The 14,908-nt window shown below is 39.9% G+C and overlaps 1 protein-coding gene across 3 annotated transcripts in view; it reads right to left on the bottom strand.

Moving 5' to 3' along the window:
• The window catches only part of STEAP3 (STEAP3 metalloreductase), a 71,493-nt gene that overhangs the window by 19,294 nt on the left and 37,291 nt on the right, over positions 1 to 14,908 (bottom strand). The gene's annotated exons all lie outside the window — the stretch shown is intronic.

The following is a 14,908-nucleotide window of genomic DNA, read 5'->3' as shown; positions in this document are numbered from 1 at the left end:
CTGTTCCTTTCCAAAATTGGAACTAACGTAAATCCAATGAAAATGATCCCCCTCCTGGGTGCAACAGTACCATTAGTTCTGATTCTGTTTGGAGCTCATGTGATACTGGTGGGGAAAGAGCAAGGTGTTTTTTAAAAAAAAATCCCCAATTTTTGATTGCAATCGCTTGTCCTTTCTTTCCAATCACAGGAGTAGCAAGAAGGACCTGGCATCTCAGTACAGGCAGGGAGAATTAGCCATGGCCCTGGAAGAATTTCTTTAGAGGGTAAATGCAGACAAGATTGTATAAAACAGGGGTATCAAACTTAATTTCACTGAGGGCCACATCGGGGGGGCCAGGGGGGGCATGGCCAAGGTGGGTGTGGCCAGTTCAACATCACTCGTGTTGAGGGAGCCTGTGGGCAGCCCGAGCATTTTGCCAGTCAAAATGGGCTCCTGAGCTCAGTTTTCGGTTACAATGGCCTCCTGTAACCGTCTACCAGTAAAAATGGAGCTCGGGAGGGCCGCCCGTGGCCCCCCCAAGCTCAGTTTTCACTGGCAGAGGCACTGTGGGCCAGTCCTTAGCTGTTTCCAGGGTGGCCCTGAGGGCCAGATCTAAACACCCCGGATCTGACCCCTGGGCCTTGAGTTTGACACCCTTGATATAAAATCTAAAGGTTTTCCTGTCCAGTCACGTCCAATTCTAGGGTGTGTGTGTGTGATGCTCATCTCTGTTTCTTAGCAGTGTTCTCCGAGGACAATTTCTGTGGTCAGCACAGCTATATGCCAAAGGCACATGGAACGCTGTTACCTTCCCACAAAGTGGTACCTGTTTATCTATTCTCATTTGCATGCTTCCGAACTGCTAGGTGGGAGGATATTAGTTTTGCACAATTCATTTCTCTCTAGGGCTGCATGGATACATGGATGAAGTCTCCGTTCTTCAAAATGCAATTTTTGAAATATTTAAAAAATGTAAATCGCTTTTAAGAGCAGTCCCAAAATTATCAGGAGTGTGATACTGTTGGGAATTGTTATGCATTTGGGATTATGGTTAGGAAGTTGCACTTGGCGTCCGTATCATACCAATTTACACTTAGCTGGTATATATTATTGGATTTTATTTCATATACCAATATTGTACACTTTGAGGAGCCGATTTAGTGTAGTTGTTAAGGCAGCACCTAGAAACTGGGACACTATGAGTTCTAGTCTTGCCTTAGGCATGAAGCCAGTTGGTGATCCTGGGCGAGTCATTTCCTCGGAAGGAGGCAATGGCGAACCACTTCCAAAATCACTCCAAGAAAATTGCAGGGACATGTCCAGGCCCAGGAGTGAAAAACTCACTCGGAGGAATGCGCACAAGAAGAGAATCTTGAAAGCTCTAAGCAGCTTCTACTCAAGTTACATGAAGGACTGCATTTTTGGGTTTGATCAGCTTTTTTTTGCATTCTCAACAGTAAATCTTACAAACCTACTTTACAAACCTACTACTGGTAGTAACAATCATTATCCTGTTGGCAGTGGTGGGCTGCAAATTTTTTAACAACCAGTTCTATGGCGGGGTAGGTGTGGCCAGTTGGTCATGTGACTGGGTGAATAACGTCACTCATCACACCCAGCTCTGCCTCCTGGCCGCTCACCTCAAAGGAAGAGGTAGGATTCATCTAATTAGGGCTAATCTTAGCACTGGCTGGCCCCGTCCTACCCATTTTTCAGCCTGTTTGGGGGTCATTTTCTCGGCCATTTTAAGGGCCATTTTTCAGGCCATTTTCCAGGCCAAAAGTGGCCTGAAAACAACCTGAAAATGGCTCAAAAACAACCCTCAAAGTGGCCTGAAAACGCCCCCAAAAACAGGCTGAAATATGGGTGGGGGTGGGGCCAGCCAGTGGTGGGATTTGCCAGTTCACCAAACTGCGCCTAATCTTAACTGCCGGTTAACTATGCTTTAAAAAATTCATAGTTGATTATTTATTGTAACAACATATACAGGGAGATGTCTTGGGAGATTTTATTTTAAATGGCAGTCCACAAATCTTTTAAATAAATAAATAATTACAGACTACGAGAGAGGTAGCCAAAACAGTCTTTATAAAAGGAAACAACTTTGGAGAGTTAAGCTTTTGTTGTTGTTGTTGTTGTTCAGTGCAGCAGACATTTCAGGACATTTTAATCTGCAGCTCCGAATTGTTGGAAACAAAGGGGAAAACAACATCACCCAGCACCTAGCAAGCATGTTATTGGGACACAAAATAAAAGAAACCAAATAGCTCTACAGAGAAATAGAAGCATCAACCAGAACAGCTTCCCTGAACAAAAAGAATGGAAGCTGTATTGTTATGCAGCGAGAAGAATATGGATAAGATGCCACGGATAGGACCCTTTTAAACTCAAAAACGGTGCCTTTGGTGTATTTATTTGCAAGTTTTCCCACGAGACTATTAAGAGCTTGGTGGAGGTTTAATCACTTATCTTCGGGGGCGGGAGGAAGACAAAAAAATACTGATACAGGTAGCTCTATAATGACTATAACAGTCCAAAATTTTTGTTGCTAAGCAAGACAGCCGTTGAGTGAATTTTGCCCCATTTTACAACCTTTCCTGCCACAGTTGTTGAGCGACTCACTACGGTTAGTAATACGGTTGTTAAATGAATCTGGCTTCCCCATTCCTGACTTTGCTTGTCAGAAGGTGGCAGAAGGCAGTCCCATGACCCCGGGATATTGCAACCATCATAAATAGAAACCAGTTGCCAAGTGTCCACATTTTGATCATGTGACCATGAGGATGCTGTAACAACAGCAAGTGTGAAAACTGGTCATAAGTCAGTTTTTTCAGTGCCGTTGTAATTTCAAACAGCCACTAAACAAATGGTTGCAAATTGAATTATCTGGGGAAGCTGCACATCCTCTTCACGCAACCTGTTTTTCCTTGTTACCTTCTGGGAGGATGCTTCGTGGCAACCGAAGCAGAACATCCAAATTCAGCCAGAGTTTTGTTTCATATAGCATCAACCTTGTGAACTCTCAAGTTTCCTCCTATTGCTATGTATTCAAGATGGACAGTGATTAATATTTATATGTTAGGGTGTAGGTATATACAGTACATATGTATATTTGTAACATGTCTATACGTGTGTTATGTATGAGTACACTTTTGAGACCAGCCAACAGAATTTCATTTTTAATGTGTGCCCACAGAAAAAAATGACAATGAAGGTTACCTTAAGACTACCTGTAACTTCTATCACCTCACTTTATTTTGATAGTCCTTGACTTATGACTAATCACTTAATGACATTCAAAGTTACGATAGATCCGAAAAAGGGGACCCAGATCCAAAGTTACAAGGATCCATGGTCATGTGATTTAGCAATAGCAATAGCACTTAGACTTACATACCACTTTAAAGTGCTTTACAGCCCTCTCTAAGCGGTTTATAGAGTCAGCCTATTGCCCCCAACAATTTGGATCCTCATTTTACCCACCTTGGAAGGATGGAAGGCCGAGTCAACCTTGAGCCTGGTGGGATTTGAACTGCCAAATTATAGGCAGCTGGCTGCAGCAGCAGTAGCTTGCATACTGCACTCCACTGCACCACAGAGGCTCACTTAGCTTCAGAGCTGAGCAACACGGCTGCATTTATGGCTGTTTGCAGTATCCTGTGGTTATATGACTATGTTTTACAATGCCTTTGCCAAATAACAGCACTTATTTTCTGTTTTCAGCAAAGCCATGCCTACAACAAATCAGTGGTTTGCTTAATGACTGCAGCATTCACTTAACAAAAAAGTCATTTAAAATTGGGTCATGTGACCACCCATTTTTAAGACCTTCATGATGTAACGACTATTATAGGCAGGCTCAGTTATGGTCCTATGTCAAGGACTACTTGGATATCTCATGATGGAACTCAGGCCAGAGAATTCCTGACAATTCCCTTGTGCATTTTCAAAAAGAACATAAGGTTCAGTGGACTTGGGTCTCCCAATCGGTTTGAAGGTACTCTAAAGTAAGCTAAGCAAAGTGAGGTCTGGTACGTGGATGGAAGACGACCAGAGAATCTACGAATTGTCAACCAAACTGGGAAGTCTTAAAAACTTCTTGAAAAAGGCAACACCTAATAATCTGGATATAACCAAAATGATTAAGTACGAAAATTTATTAGACCCACAAGGAAAGTTGAAAACACGACAAGAACTACAAGAGCGAGGATTTATAATTGATCAGTGGGTGTATCTTCAAATTCATAGTAAATACAAACAAGACATTAAGGAATTTGGAATCTACAATAAATTACAGACTCTAGACAAAATTCTACTAGGACCAAGTAAAAAAAATATATCTAAATTTTACAAATATTTATTAGAAACAGAACTAGAACAAGAAATTGTCAAGGGAAATATGATTGCGTGGAGCAGAAATGTGGGTAGGAGCATTACCCTAGCAGAATGGGAAAAGATCTGGAACAGGAACATTAAGATCACGAAATCAGCAGCTTATAAAGAAAACTTATATAAAATGTTTTATAGATGGCACCTGCCCCCTTCGAGATTGGCGAAGATGCACCCCAACACGAGCCCCAAGTGTTGGAAATGTCAATACATAGAAGGTACCTTCTTCCACATGTGGTGGTCATGCAAGGAAACCCAGAAGTACTGGCAAAAAATTAGGCACTGGCTAGAGGAAATAACCATGGAACAAATTGAGTACAAACCAGAGTCCTTTCTTCTAGGAATTTTTGATAAACAAATATCCAAAAATCAAGTATATTACAATCCATATCTTAACGTGCCAGACTGGCATTTGCCCAGTGCTGGAAACTACCCTCTATCCCCACTGAACTTATGGTTATTCAGAAAATTTTACAATGCCCCGAAATGGACAAACTAACCCAAGCATTAAAAAATAAAGAATCTTCAACCTATTATAGCAATTGGAATCCTTTGTACATTTGGCTTAATCAAAGATAGATCACCTCTAAGAAAACTAAGGCCGAGGCCTCCGAGGCAGAGATAAAGAAAAGCACTGCCGACGATAGTTTGGAAGAAGAAAAGACCTTACAGACAGTCACAAAAATATGGTTTTATTATAAGTGTTTTCTCTACTTTTGTTTTCCCCACTTCCCCCCCCCTTCCCCTCCCTTTCCCTCTTTCCTCTCTCAAGCTTTCCTCTCTTTCCCTCTTGGCCTATGCCAAGACCTGTTCGTCTTTTTGTTGTATATAATTTGTAGCTGTGTTGTTGTTGTTTTTTAAAAAGTAAAACTAATAAAGTTTATTTAAAAAAAAAAGAAAAAGGCAACAACAATAGAATTTTATAATGCTAAGAAAACTATATTACAGATGCATCTATGATGCATGCGATCGTGTATGGGATACCATGGGATGACTCCTGTTTGAAAGAGCATTCACTTTCTTTTACTTATCTGAAGTCAAAAAACAAAACAAAACCCCACACAGGATAAATTCTGCTTTAAGGTTGCATAATTTTGAATTACTGTTGCCAAACCTTGCATATTAGGAATTTTCATGCCTTCATTTCTTACGTGGGTGTGGTCCTGCTTCTCTTATTTTCTGCCCTTGACTTTCAAAGTGTTCTATTACTGAGGCAGGATTGCAGTACATTTCTTTGATGGCTTTGGAAATGGCAAGGTTTATAAGAACAGGCCATGGCTCAATGACCAAATACTTTTAACCTAGATTGAAAGAAAACCAAACAAGGTCATCCTTGGCTAGTCCCTGAATGGGAGACTAACAGGATATCACAAGCTGCAGGTGAGACTGAGTAACTGAATGAAAATCCAGAAATGGCCTACCAGTGTATCATGTAATATCAATGTCAGCATTCCAAGTAATGCACCCATAGAAAGCAGAACTCTGAGGCAGGCATATTCTTCATAGAACAATTTATTGGATACATCATACTAGTACAACTGGTGAAAATCGACTCTGAAAGTTTAATTGGCTTTCACCCAATTAAACAGTCAAAGTTTCCCTTTTCCCCCAAGTCATGCTGTCCAATCAAGGTATTGTCCAGTTGCTTGGTTACTTCACTCCTCCCCTGGCCAGCCACCGGACAGAATGTCCTTGGTTCCCACAGGAAAACTTTGTTTTGGCTACAAAACCCCCTCTAGCTATTCCCCCACCCCCTGTCCCTTCTGCTTTGTGGCAACCTGAAGCCTCCAAGATGGCCTCAGCCAGGTTCACTTCAGGGTGGACAATCAATTTCTCCATGGAGTCACCAGGACAGGAATCTTAATCAAGAAAACTTGATTAAGAGAGACTTGTGTTCCCTATCTCCGTACATTCAAATGTTCCCAAATCCTTACATATAGCAGCTCACTCAAGTTGCTTGGGTGCTTAATCAAATCCTGCACATTAGGATGAATTGCTACCAGATCAGCTAGCATAGTAAATACAACTGGGACTAAATAACTGTGCTACACAGAGAGAGACTCTATTTAGTCCAACAACTGAAATTCTAATGTTAGGTAGTTTACTCTCTAATGTTCACTGGAGCACAATATCCACATTTAAGGCATATTATATAACCTACTAGGTATAGATATTCTGCAGTTGCTTCTATAGGAGCAGATAAAGAGTTAAGGAGTGATACTCAGCATTCTCTTCTGCACTGACAGAGCTACTGAATCCTTCTGGAACTGAATCATTTTTCTACAGGTTTAGCTAAATCTGCAGATTAAATCCATAAATGCTTTGTTGTAGGCAAGACACATTCACGACCATCTGCAATTTGCTAGCAAGCAAGCAGGCACATCAAAGCACCAATAGGATACAACACAACAGCCTGCTTTTGGCACACGCAGGCTGCTTCCTTGCCCACAGCCGCTAATGACTGATCACTTAAGGATACTTTCAATGCATTTGCTTCTTCCTTTTTAAAGGGCAGCAGGCAATTTACATGTTCTTCCCCCAAATTCTGTGCTGCTTCTAGGAAGTCACATTTTCCAAAGCAAGCCAAGTCCCGGATTTTCTAGTAGAGAAAAATATGATACATGTGGACTAGCTGGAGATGATCGGCTTGATGCTCTAGGGCCTTATGCTGTCCTTGGCCTAATTAAAACATCCTACTCCCTCCCAGTGACTAATTGAGACCACTGGCAAGTATTTTTCCCGTTCCTGGCAGTCTTTAGAAAAAAAGAGCAGAAAGAAAGCATGGAGGGATATGGAAGGAACGATTTTGCTCACATTTGCCATTATCGGCTTTAAAGCCACCTACCAATGGCATATGACTTGATGGCCCAGAGGTGGGGGAAGTGAGAGAGGAACCAGCCTGTGCACACCCCCCCCCCCGTTCCAAACAGGCCATAGCCCAGTAGTGAGTTGGATATCTGGGTGCCGGGGATCCCTGACATATACCCTTCCTACCAATCCCATGAAAACACAGGCCTCAACAGGAAAATGGTTGGTTTGATGTAATTGATGAAATCATTAGTTAGCCATAAGTTCTGATCCCCGTCAAATTGTATTCACTGTTCAAAGATGGGGTGCTCTTATTTTTTTTCTTCTAAAGGCTTTGTTTAGCTCTCCTCACTGCTCAATGCCTCTTCCCCTGAGGGCATGTTTTTCAAAAGGTATTTTGGCACCTGAAGTTGATCTGTTTTTCTAGGCACGGTTTCTATTCAATTTTGTGACCTAACATGTTTTGCTTCTAAGTAACAGCTAGGAAGTAGTGACATCAGTTCTGTTACCTCTAACTCTCCCGAAAGGAGTCCATGCAATAGAAATGGCACCAAAAGGGGATTAGTGGAAAGAGTACACAAGGCTGGTAACAGGTCCCATTTATGCAGAAGGGTGGCCAAGCTGGTCCTAGCAAAGCCATTCTATCACTGAACACATCATGAATCCGATAATAGCCCTGGGGATTGCCAGAACAAAATCAAGCTTAGCTTCAAGGGTCATTATTATTATTATTGAGTTAACTAGGCCTTTGGATATATTTATTCATTGCTTAAATTATTTCCCTGCAAAATATTGTTGCTTGGCTAACTGTTTCCCAAGCAATCATACCTGTGTTTTCCTGAAAACAAAATTGGGTCTTATATTAAATTTTTGCTCCAAAATACACATTATGGCTTATTTTTCAACTAGGTCTTATTTTGGGGGAAATGCAGTACTAAATGCATCTGTATGGTTGATGATCTTAACTGGGACTTATTTTGGAATAGGGCTTATATTACAAGCATCCTAAAAAATCATGCTAGGGCTTATTTTCCAGATGGGTCTTACTTTGGGGGAAACGTGGTAGGATCTTGGTAGGTTAGCATACATGACAAACCTGTTTTTTTCTAGCCTTAAGCATGATTTAAGAAAGCCCGAGGCTGGGTTCATACATGCTAAACCAATGTTATAAAACAGTGCTTATAAAACATTCTTTGCCCAAACAAACGTTTGCTTAATACTTCTGATTGTCTGATTCATAGCACAGTGAGACACAAATCATCCAATCCTATTTAGCCTGGTCAAATATGTTTTGTGAACTAAACCTAAACATGGAAGAAAGTTAGAGACTCTCCATTCCGGTTGAATTTTACAAAAAAGGAATGAAGAAATACTGAAACTATAGTCCTAACTGTAATTACATTATTCATATACAATAAGGAATCTTGACTCTGAAGGGGTTGTACTCTCTTCAAACCTTCTCTACTAACAGGGCAACTCTAACTCATCTCTAACTCACCTCCTGGTCTTCAGTTTGTTAAGATCTGATCTAACTAAGCCACCTGCCTTAATTTACAGAATTTAGCAGTATAGGTAGTCCTTGACTTATGACCACAATGGAGCCCAACATTTCCATTACTAAGCAAGAAAGTTGTTGTGAGTTGTACCCTATTTTATCGTATCTATAAGTGAATCACTGCAGTCGTTAAATGAATCATATGGTCATTAAATGAAACTGGCTTCCTCCATTGACCTTGCTTGTCGGAAGCCAGCTGGGAAGGTTACAAATGGTGATCATGTGACCCTGGGACAGTGCAATTGTCACAAACACATGCCAGTTTCCAAGCATCTCAATTCTGATCATGTGACCATAGAGATGCTGCAATGTCTGTTAAGTGTCACAAAACTTGGTCATAAGTTATTTTTTTTCAGGGCTGTTGTAACTTCGAACCATCACCAAATGAAGGATTGCAACCTGTACAATGCTGGCATCTTTATTGCAAAATATTGGAGAAAATTCTGTAGAATGTTCCTACTGGTTCCTCAGTATTTAAAAAATTAATACAGCAGCAAAATTAATGTTACATTGCCAATCTATAGCATGAAGATCTACTGGCTTACTATTAGCTTTATTGATAATTCCCACAATTGAATATCCTCATGTGTATAAATATCATTTTGGACATACCTATTGAGCATGGATGTTTAAAATGTATGTTTTTTCTCCTCAAAATCTACCTACTTTCTGTCTAATCTATCTATCACATTTATGTAAATAATTTATTATTGAATAATAAATTATTATATTATTATATCAATTAATTGTCACTTTGGAAAAAGTATTTTTACAGAGCCATGTACTTAAAGGGCCATGGTGTGTTTTGTATGTATGAGTGGGTTTATTGAATGAAACCATGAAGCCAAATTGGATGGGAAAAATCTATTCGTTCCCACAACCCTCTTGTCTCCCTTCTCTTCCGAACAGCAGATGCAGGGAGGCCCAATCTATCTTTTTATGAAAAGATTTAAAGTTAGACCACTTCCTTCTTTTTTGTCTGGTCAAAAAAATAAAACGCAGTCTGACTTCTCACTGAAAAACAAAATTGAGTTGCTATCCGATTGCCAAGAAATGCAGAAAAGCAATTACCCCCAAATCCAACTCCTTAATCCATATCATTTTGGAATTAGGGCTGGGGAATACCTGCTTTTGGAAAATGTTTTTCTGTCTAGATAATTGATACTTTTTAACTTTCTATTAACAAATCTTTGCTTGATGAATCACTAAGGCTGGGGCAACATTCCATTGACAATACAGCAGTCCTTTAAATGTAATATATAAGTTATCTAAATTTTTGATGAAGTGCTTAATTTATGCAATCAATAAACAGCATTCATCCAGGTGAAAGACCTGTTGTTTTTTTTATGATCACTGTTCTTTTTTACCCAATTAAGCAATACAGTACTATAGGAATAAAATGATAAAAAGGTGAAAAGGTGCAAGTAATAGTACAAAAAAAAACTATTATGGCAAATCAGAAGTATTTCATAGTTGATTCAATTGCTTATCTTGGCCTTAATACTGAAATGGAAACTTGGACATTTTTCATTTAGTGTGCAAAATACTTTTTTCTCTTTAGATTTTAAAGGATTCTCTGAAATTATTTTTGGGGTCATTGAGCTGTCAATAATAATCTGAAAAGGAGATGGATTTAAGCTAATTCTCCCCTGTGGAGTAAAGACCTTCAACTGCTTCCATCACCATGTTCTCAGCAAACTGAAAACTCACCAAGTTTAAAGGTAGCTTATTTGGAGAGAAAATGTGATCTTTCTTTCAGGTGATATCTAATAACAAACAATTTCATTTCATGTTTGCTCTCCAAAAATACTGTAGAGCAATTTAAATTGACACCATCTACTTAAATTCTGTATTACAGTTCATGCTCCCATTTCAGAATTCAACTACTTCATCCACCATCAAGGGATCATTTTAGCCTTTCTTAACTAGTTTCTTGCTATAAATTTGGAATTTTCATTTCTGAATCAGAGAATTACAAGAATCAATCTACAATAGGGTGCAGGCCTGGACTGATTAAACCTGCGCTCAGATTTTGTTCTTGACGAAATAGTAGCTTCATGGAATCCTTTTCTCTCAGCATCCATTTGGTATGGTGGTAAAATAAAAATACAAGTTGTCCTCAACTTACAACAGTTCACTTAGTGACCATTCAAAGTTACAATGGCACAGAAAAAAGTGACTTAGGACCATTTTTCATAGTTACAACTTTTGTAGCATCCTCATGATCATGTGATCAAAATTTTGTTGCTTGGTAACTGGTTCATACTTATGACTGTTGCTGGGTCCCAAAGTCACCTTTTGTGACTTTTTGACAAGCAAAGTCAATGGGGAAGCCAGATTCACTTAACAACCGGGTTACTAACTTATCAATGGCAGTGATTCACTTAACAGCCGTGGCAAGGAAGGTCATAAAATGGGTCAAAATTCACTTAACAAATGTCTCAGGTAACAACAGAAATGTTGGGCTCCATTGCGGTCATAAGGCGAGAACTACCTGTATTCGTGACCTACTCTGCAGGGCTGCTGTGAAGGTACATTTCACCTCACCCCACCATCTTTATATAGAAAAGTTAGCAAAACAGATTATAAATAAGTAATATGGACAGCTAACAATCAATATATTTCTGCCGTTTATATATTATTTAGGCCATTTATACTCTGCTCTTCAGCCAGAAATGCTTTCAGAATGAGATTTATTATTTATTTTTGCTACTGAAAGCTTCTATTGGACTGAATTCAAAATGTGAACAGATCTGGAAACTTGAATGCCTTATCTGCATTAGATAATAAAACTGGGTCAAAAGGAGATTTGTGGAAATTCAGATGTTTCCTGTTCCCTACTTTTGTTGTAAAATTACCTATACCATTGCTTACAAAAAGACTTAGGTAGCACTGATCGTATTTTCCATGATGGTTGGTCCTGCTCATTATGAGTAATCAGGTAAGAGAGGCTTAATTGATCTGAAGTCCCATTTCTCTGGCATTCTTTAAAATTAAATCTCTTGGAAATTTGCCCAGTGACAGCAAAAAACAAAACAAAAATCAATCCCCCTATTAATTTCTAATAAGAGGTAATAAATGACTGATGCTTCCTGTTGCTTTTTTTTTCTTAGTTACCCAATTTCTGTACCTTTTTTACTCTTCATGGTTTCCACAATTTCAGTGTCACAAATACCGTGTCTTAATATTGAAGTTACTGATGGACGATCTAGCACTGAGAGAAATATTTGCTGAATTGGGGAATGGCAAACTAAACACTTTCCCCGGAATTCTTATTGTGGATTGTTTTCTGAAAATATTTTGTGAGGCTTTGCTTTGCTTCTGGGAAGCTGGCAGAGAGAAGTCAGCGGGGAAGCCAGGAGGCACCTGCTAGTCTGAGGCTAGCAAGCAAGCAAGTGGCTGCTGCCGGGTGAGAGAGGGGATGGGGGGGGGCGTATATGGGGTTGTGTGAGAGGTACTGGATGGTTGGGAAGGGTATGTGCCACGTGACTGGGGAGGGTACACAGGTGGGCAGGAAGGAAGCTCTGGTATCCACAAAATGTGTGAGTTAGGGAGGGTACATGGGAGGAGGGTGACAGAATAGGCTGAGAAGGGTGCACAAGGATGTATAAGAGGTCAGGCAGGGTGCACAGGCAGGGAACAGCACGAAGAATCAATGGGGCTGGGGAGTGTCACAGGAGTATGTGACAGGCGCTGTGCAGGTCAGGGATAGTGTGGGAGTGGTGGCAATATGGACTGGGAAAGTTGCCTGGGAGTGTGCAAGTAGCGCCATGCAGCTCAGAGATGGTGCACAGGAGGCCGGTATGAGTTGGGAAGGGTGCGCGGACTACCCAAGAGGTGCTGTGTAGGTCATAGCCGATGTGGATTGAGAAGGGTGCATGGTGGCTTGCAGGAGGTGCCGTGTGGGTTAGGGATGGAATATATACCTGGAGGTGCAGTGGATAAGGATTTGGGCAACAAACAGCTTTCCCAGAGACAGGCCCAGACTAAGAGACTGCAATGTACCAAGCTGAATGAGGGAGGGAAGAAGAGATTCAGGGTAGCCACAACTTAGAATCCGTCAGGATATTTACAGGAGGTTATAGAGGTAGTTTTACGAGACTCTGGCCATGAGGTGCTAAACAAATAAAAGACTAAACTTGATTGAATCTTGCTTGGTTCTTTGGGCTTGGACTAGCATGGGGCTGAGCAAAGGATCCTGTGTGAGCTGGAGAAGGCACACAGGGTGGTCTCCTCTTTTCCATTAGGCAGGTAAGTGCCGGGGAGGGGAGGGAGACCGATTGGGAAGATGTCATGTTGGAAATGCAGATCACACGACTGAAGCTGCTGCCCAGTGGTCACAGCTTCTCCAAATAATGGGTCATGGGTTCCAGATTTTGGACACATTCTGCAAGTTAGCTTACTTGTGTCACCCCCATTCAAAAATTGTTGCCCTATGATGTATTACTTTGTCCAGATAAAAGTCACAATGACAGTTTTGGTAGTATACAGCTTGTTTCCTTGAATAATGACTGGTGCAGTTTAACGCTTGCTCACTAGGGTGGATTTCCGTATTAGCCCATGTTTGAGTTGGCCCTCTTTACAGTGTTTCTGGCCCCTTTACTTTTTGCTATACGTATATTTAGGACTTTTGAAATAGTGCTGTCCAAATACTGATCTTTACTGTAATCAGCCCAGTAAAGCCTAATTCCTAATACATTTAAAAACAAAAACAAAGATAAAAGTCGAGACAACTTAACACTATTATGTTGCTGCCTCCTCTAGCCTATTCAACCTTTTTTTTCACTTTAAGTGAAAAAATTTTTAGATGAAAAGGCACACGCAGTCAGAAAGAATGTCAAGACAGCATATAGACTATAAACCAGAACTATTTCTGTTAGGCATAATACCAGAAAAATATGATAAAGGGAAGGTATATTGGATATTACACGTCTTGACAGCAGAAAGAACTGTATTTGCACAATACTGGAAGAACGAGGAAACACACAAAAAAAGAAGATATAATTAAAAAAAATACTAGGCTGTGAAGAAATGGACAGATTAACATTGAAGATAAAAGAAAAGGAAGACACAGAGTACTATCAAAAATGGGATTTGTTTTATCAATGGTTGGATAACAGAGATAGAAATTAAGATTTTAAAGAGTATTATTATGTAAGCAACTGACTCAGACAGTATGCTGTTCATTAAGCACTTATTGTATGTAAAGAAAAAATATATAAATGGGAAAAAAAGAAATGGTTTATTTAAATATTTATACGAGGAAAGATCACGTTCTTGTAATAAATGCCTATTTGCCCTGGCTAAAATTAACAGTTAAGAAAGTGTACCACAGACACTACAATGCAAATGGAAAGATAACAGATACATGCATTCATTAACTGTCTTCAACTAAGCAACTTGTTGCATCTGATCTCAAACCTTACATGTCACCAAATATATATCTGATACTCTTTCCTCTGTTTTTAACCTTTGTTGAATCTGAGGACCTTTGGAGATCTTGAAAATAGTATGCATTCCTCCCCCCCCCCCAAAAATTGGCACAAAATTCTTCTGTATAGGCACTGCTGCAGGCGATATGAATTAAATACCGCAATGAACTGGCAAAGAGAACTTCTGTGTATCCCAGAAGTAATTAAGTGTTACCATAGAGCCATTCTGATACACAGGGAGAATGCGGGACACAATGTTGCAGGTACAAAGTAGTTAACGGACTTCTTAAGAACCCTGAAACTTAGACTCAATCCATGTATCCTGCCAACTGCTACCAACTACGAGAAAAAAACAGTAAATGGGGCCATTTTCAACTTTTTCCTTTGAAACTAAGTATATAAGATTTGCCTTATTGCTATTGTCCCTTTTTTTTCTTCAAGAAAGAAGCTTTTGAAACAAGTTTCTTTCTTAACAAAGGCAAACACTGGAGAAGTACAACTTTTCTGACAAAATTCTACTCTTTTAAACTTAAGCCTGGCCATTGGCACTTTGCCATGTATAACCAATATAAATATTTGGTCTCTTAATCATTAGCTTTTTTTGTTTTTTTTTGCCTTCCAGTCAATGTTGATTCCTGGCAATTGCCTGGACAAGGTTTTTTGGGGCAAGATTTTACAAGAGATTTGTCCTTGCCAGCTTCCTATGGCTGAGACTGTGTGATTGGTCCGAAGTTACTCAACT

Source organism: Pseudonaja textilis, chromosome 1, assembly GCF_049901715.1.
Source record: "Pseudonaja textilis isolate UNSWEBS1 chromosome 1, rPseTex1.2, whole genome shotgun sequence".
Classification (NCBI taxonomy): domain Eukaryota; kingdom Metazoa; phylum Chordata; class Lepidosauria; order Squamata; family Elapidae; genus Pseudonaja; species Pseudonaja textilis.
This window is presented reverse-complemented; position numbering and strand designations above follow the sequence as displayed.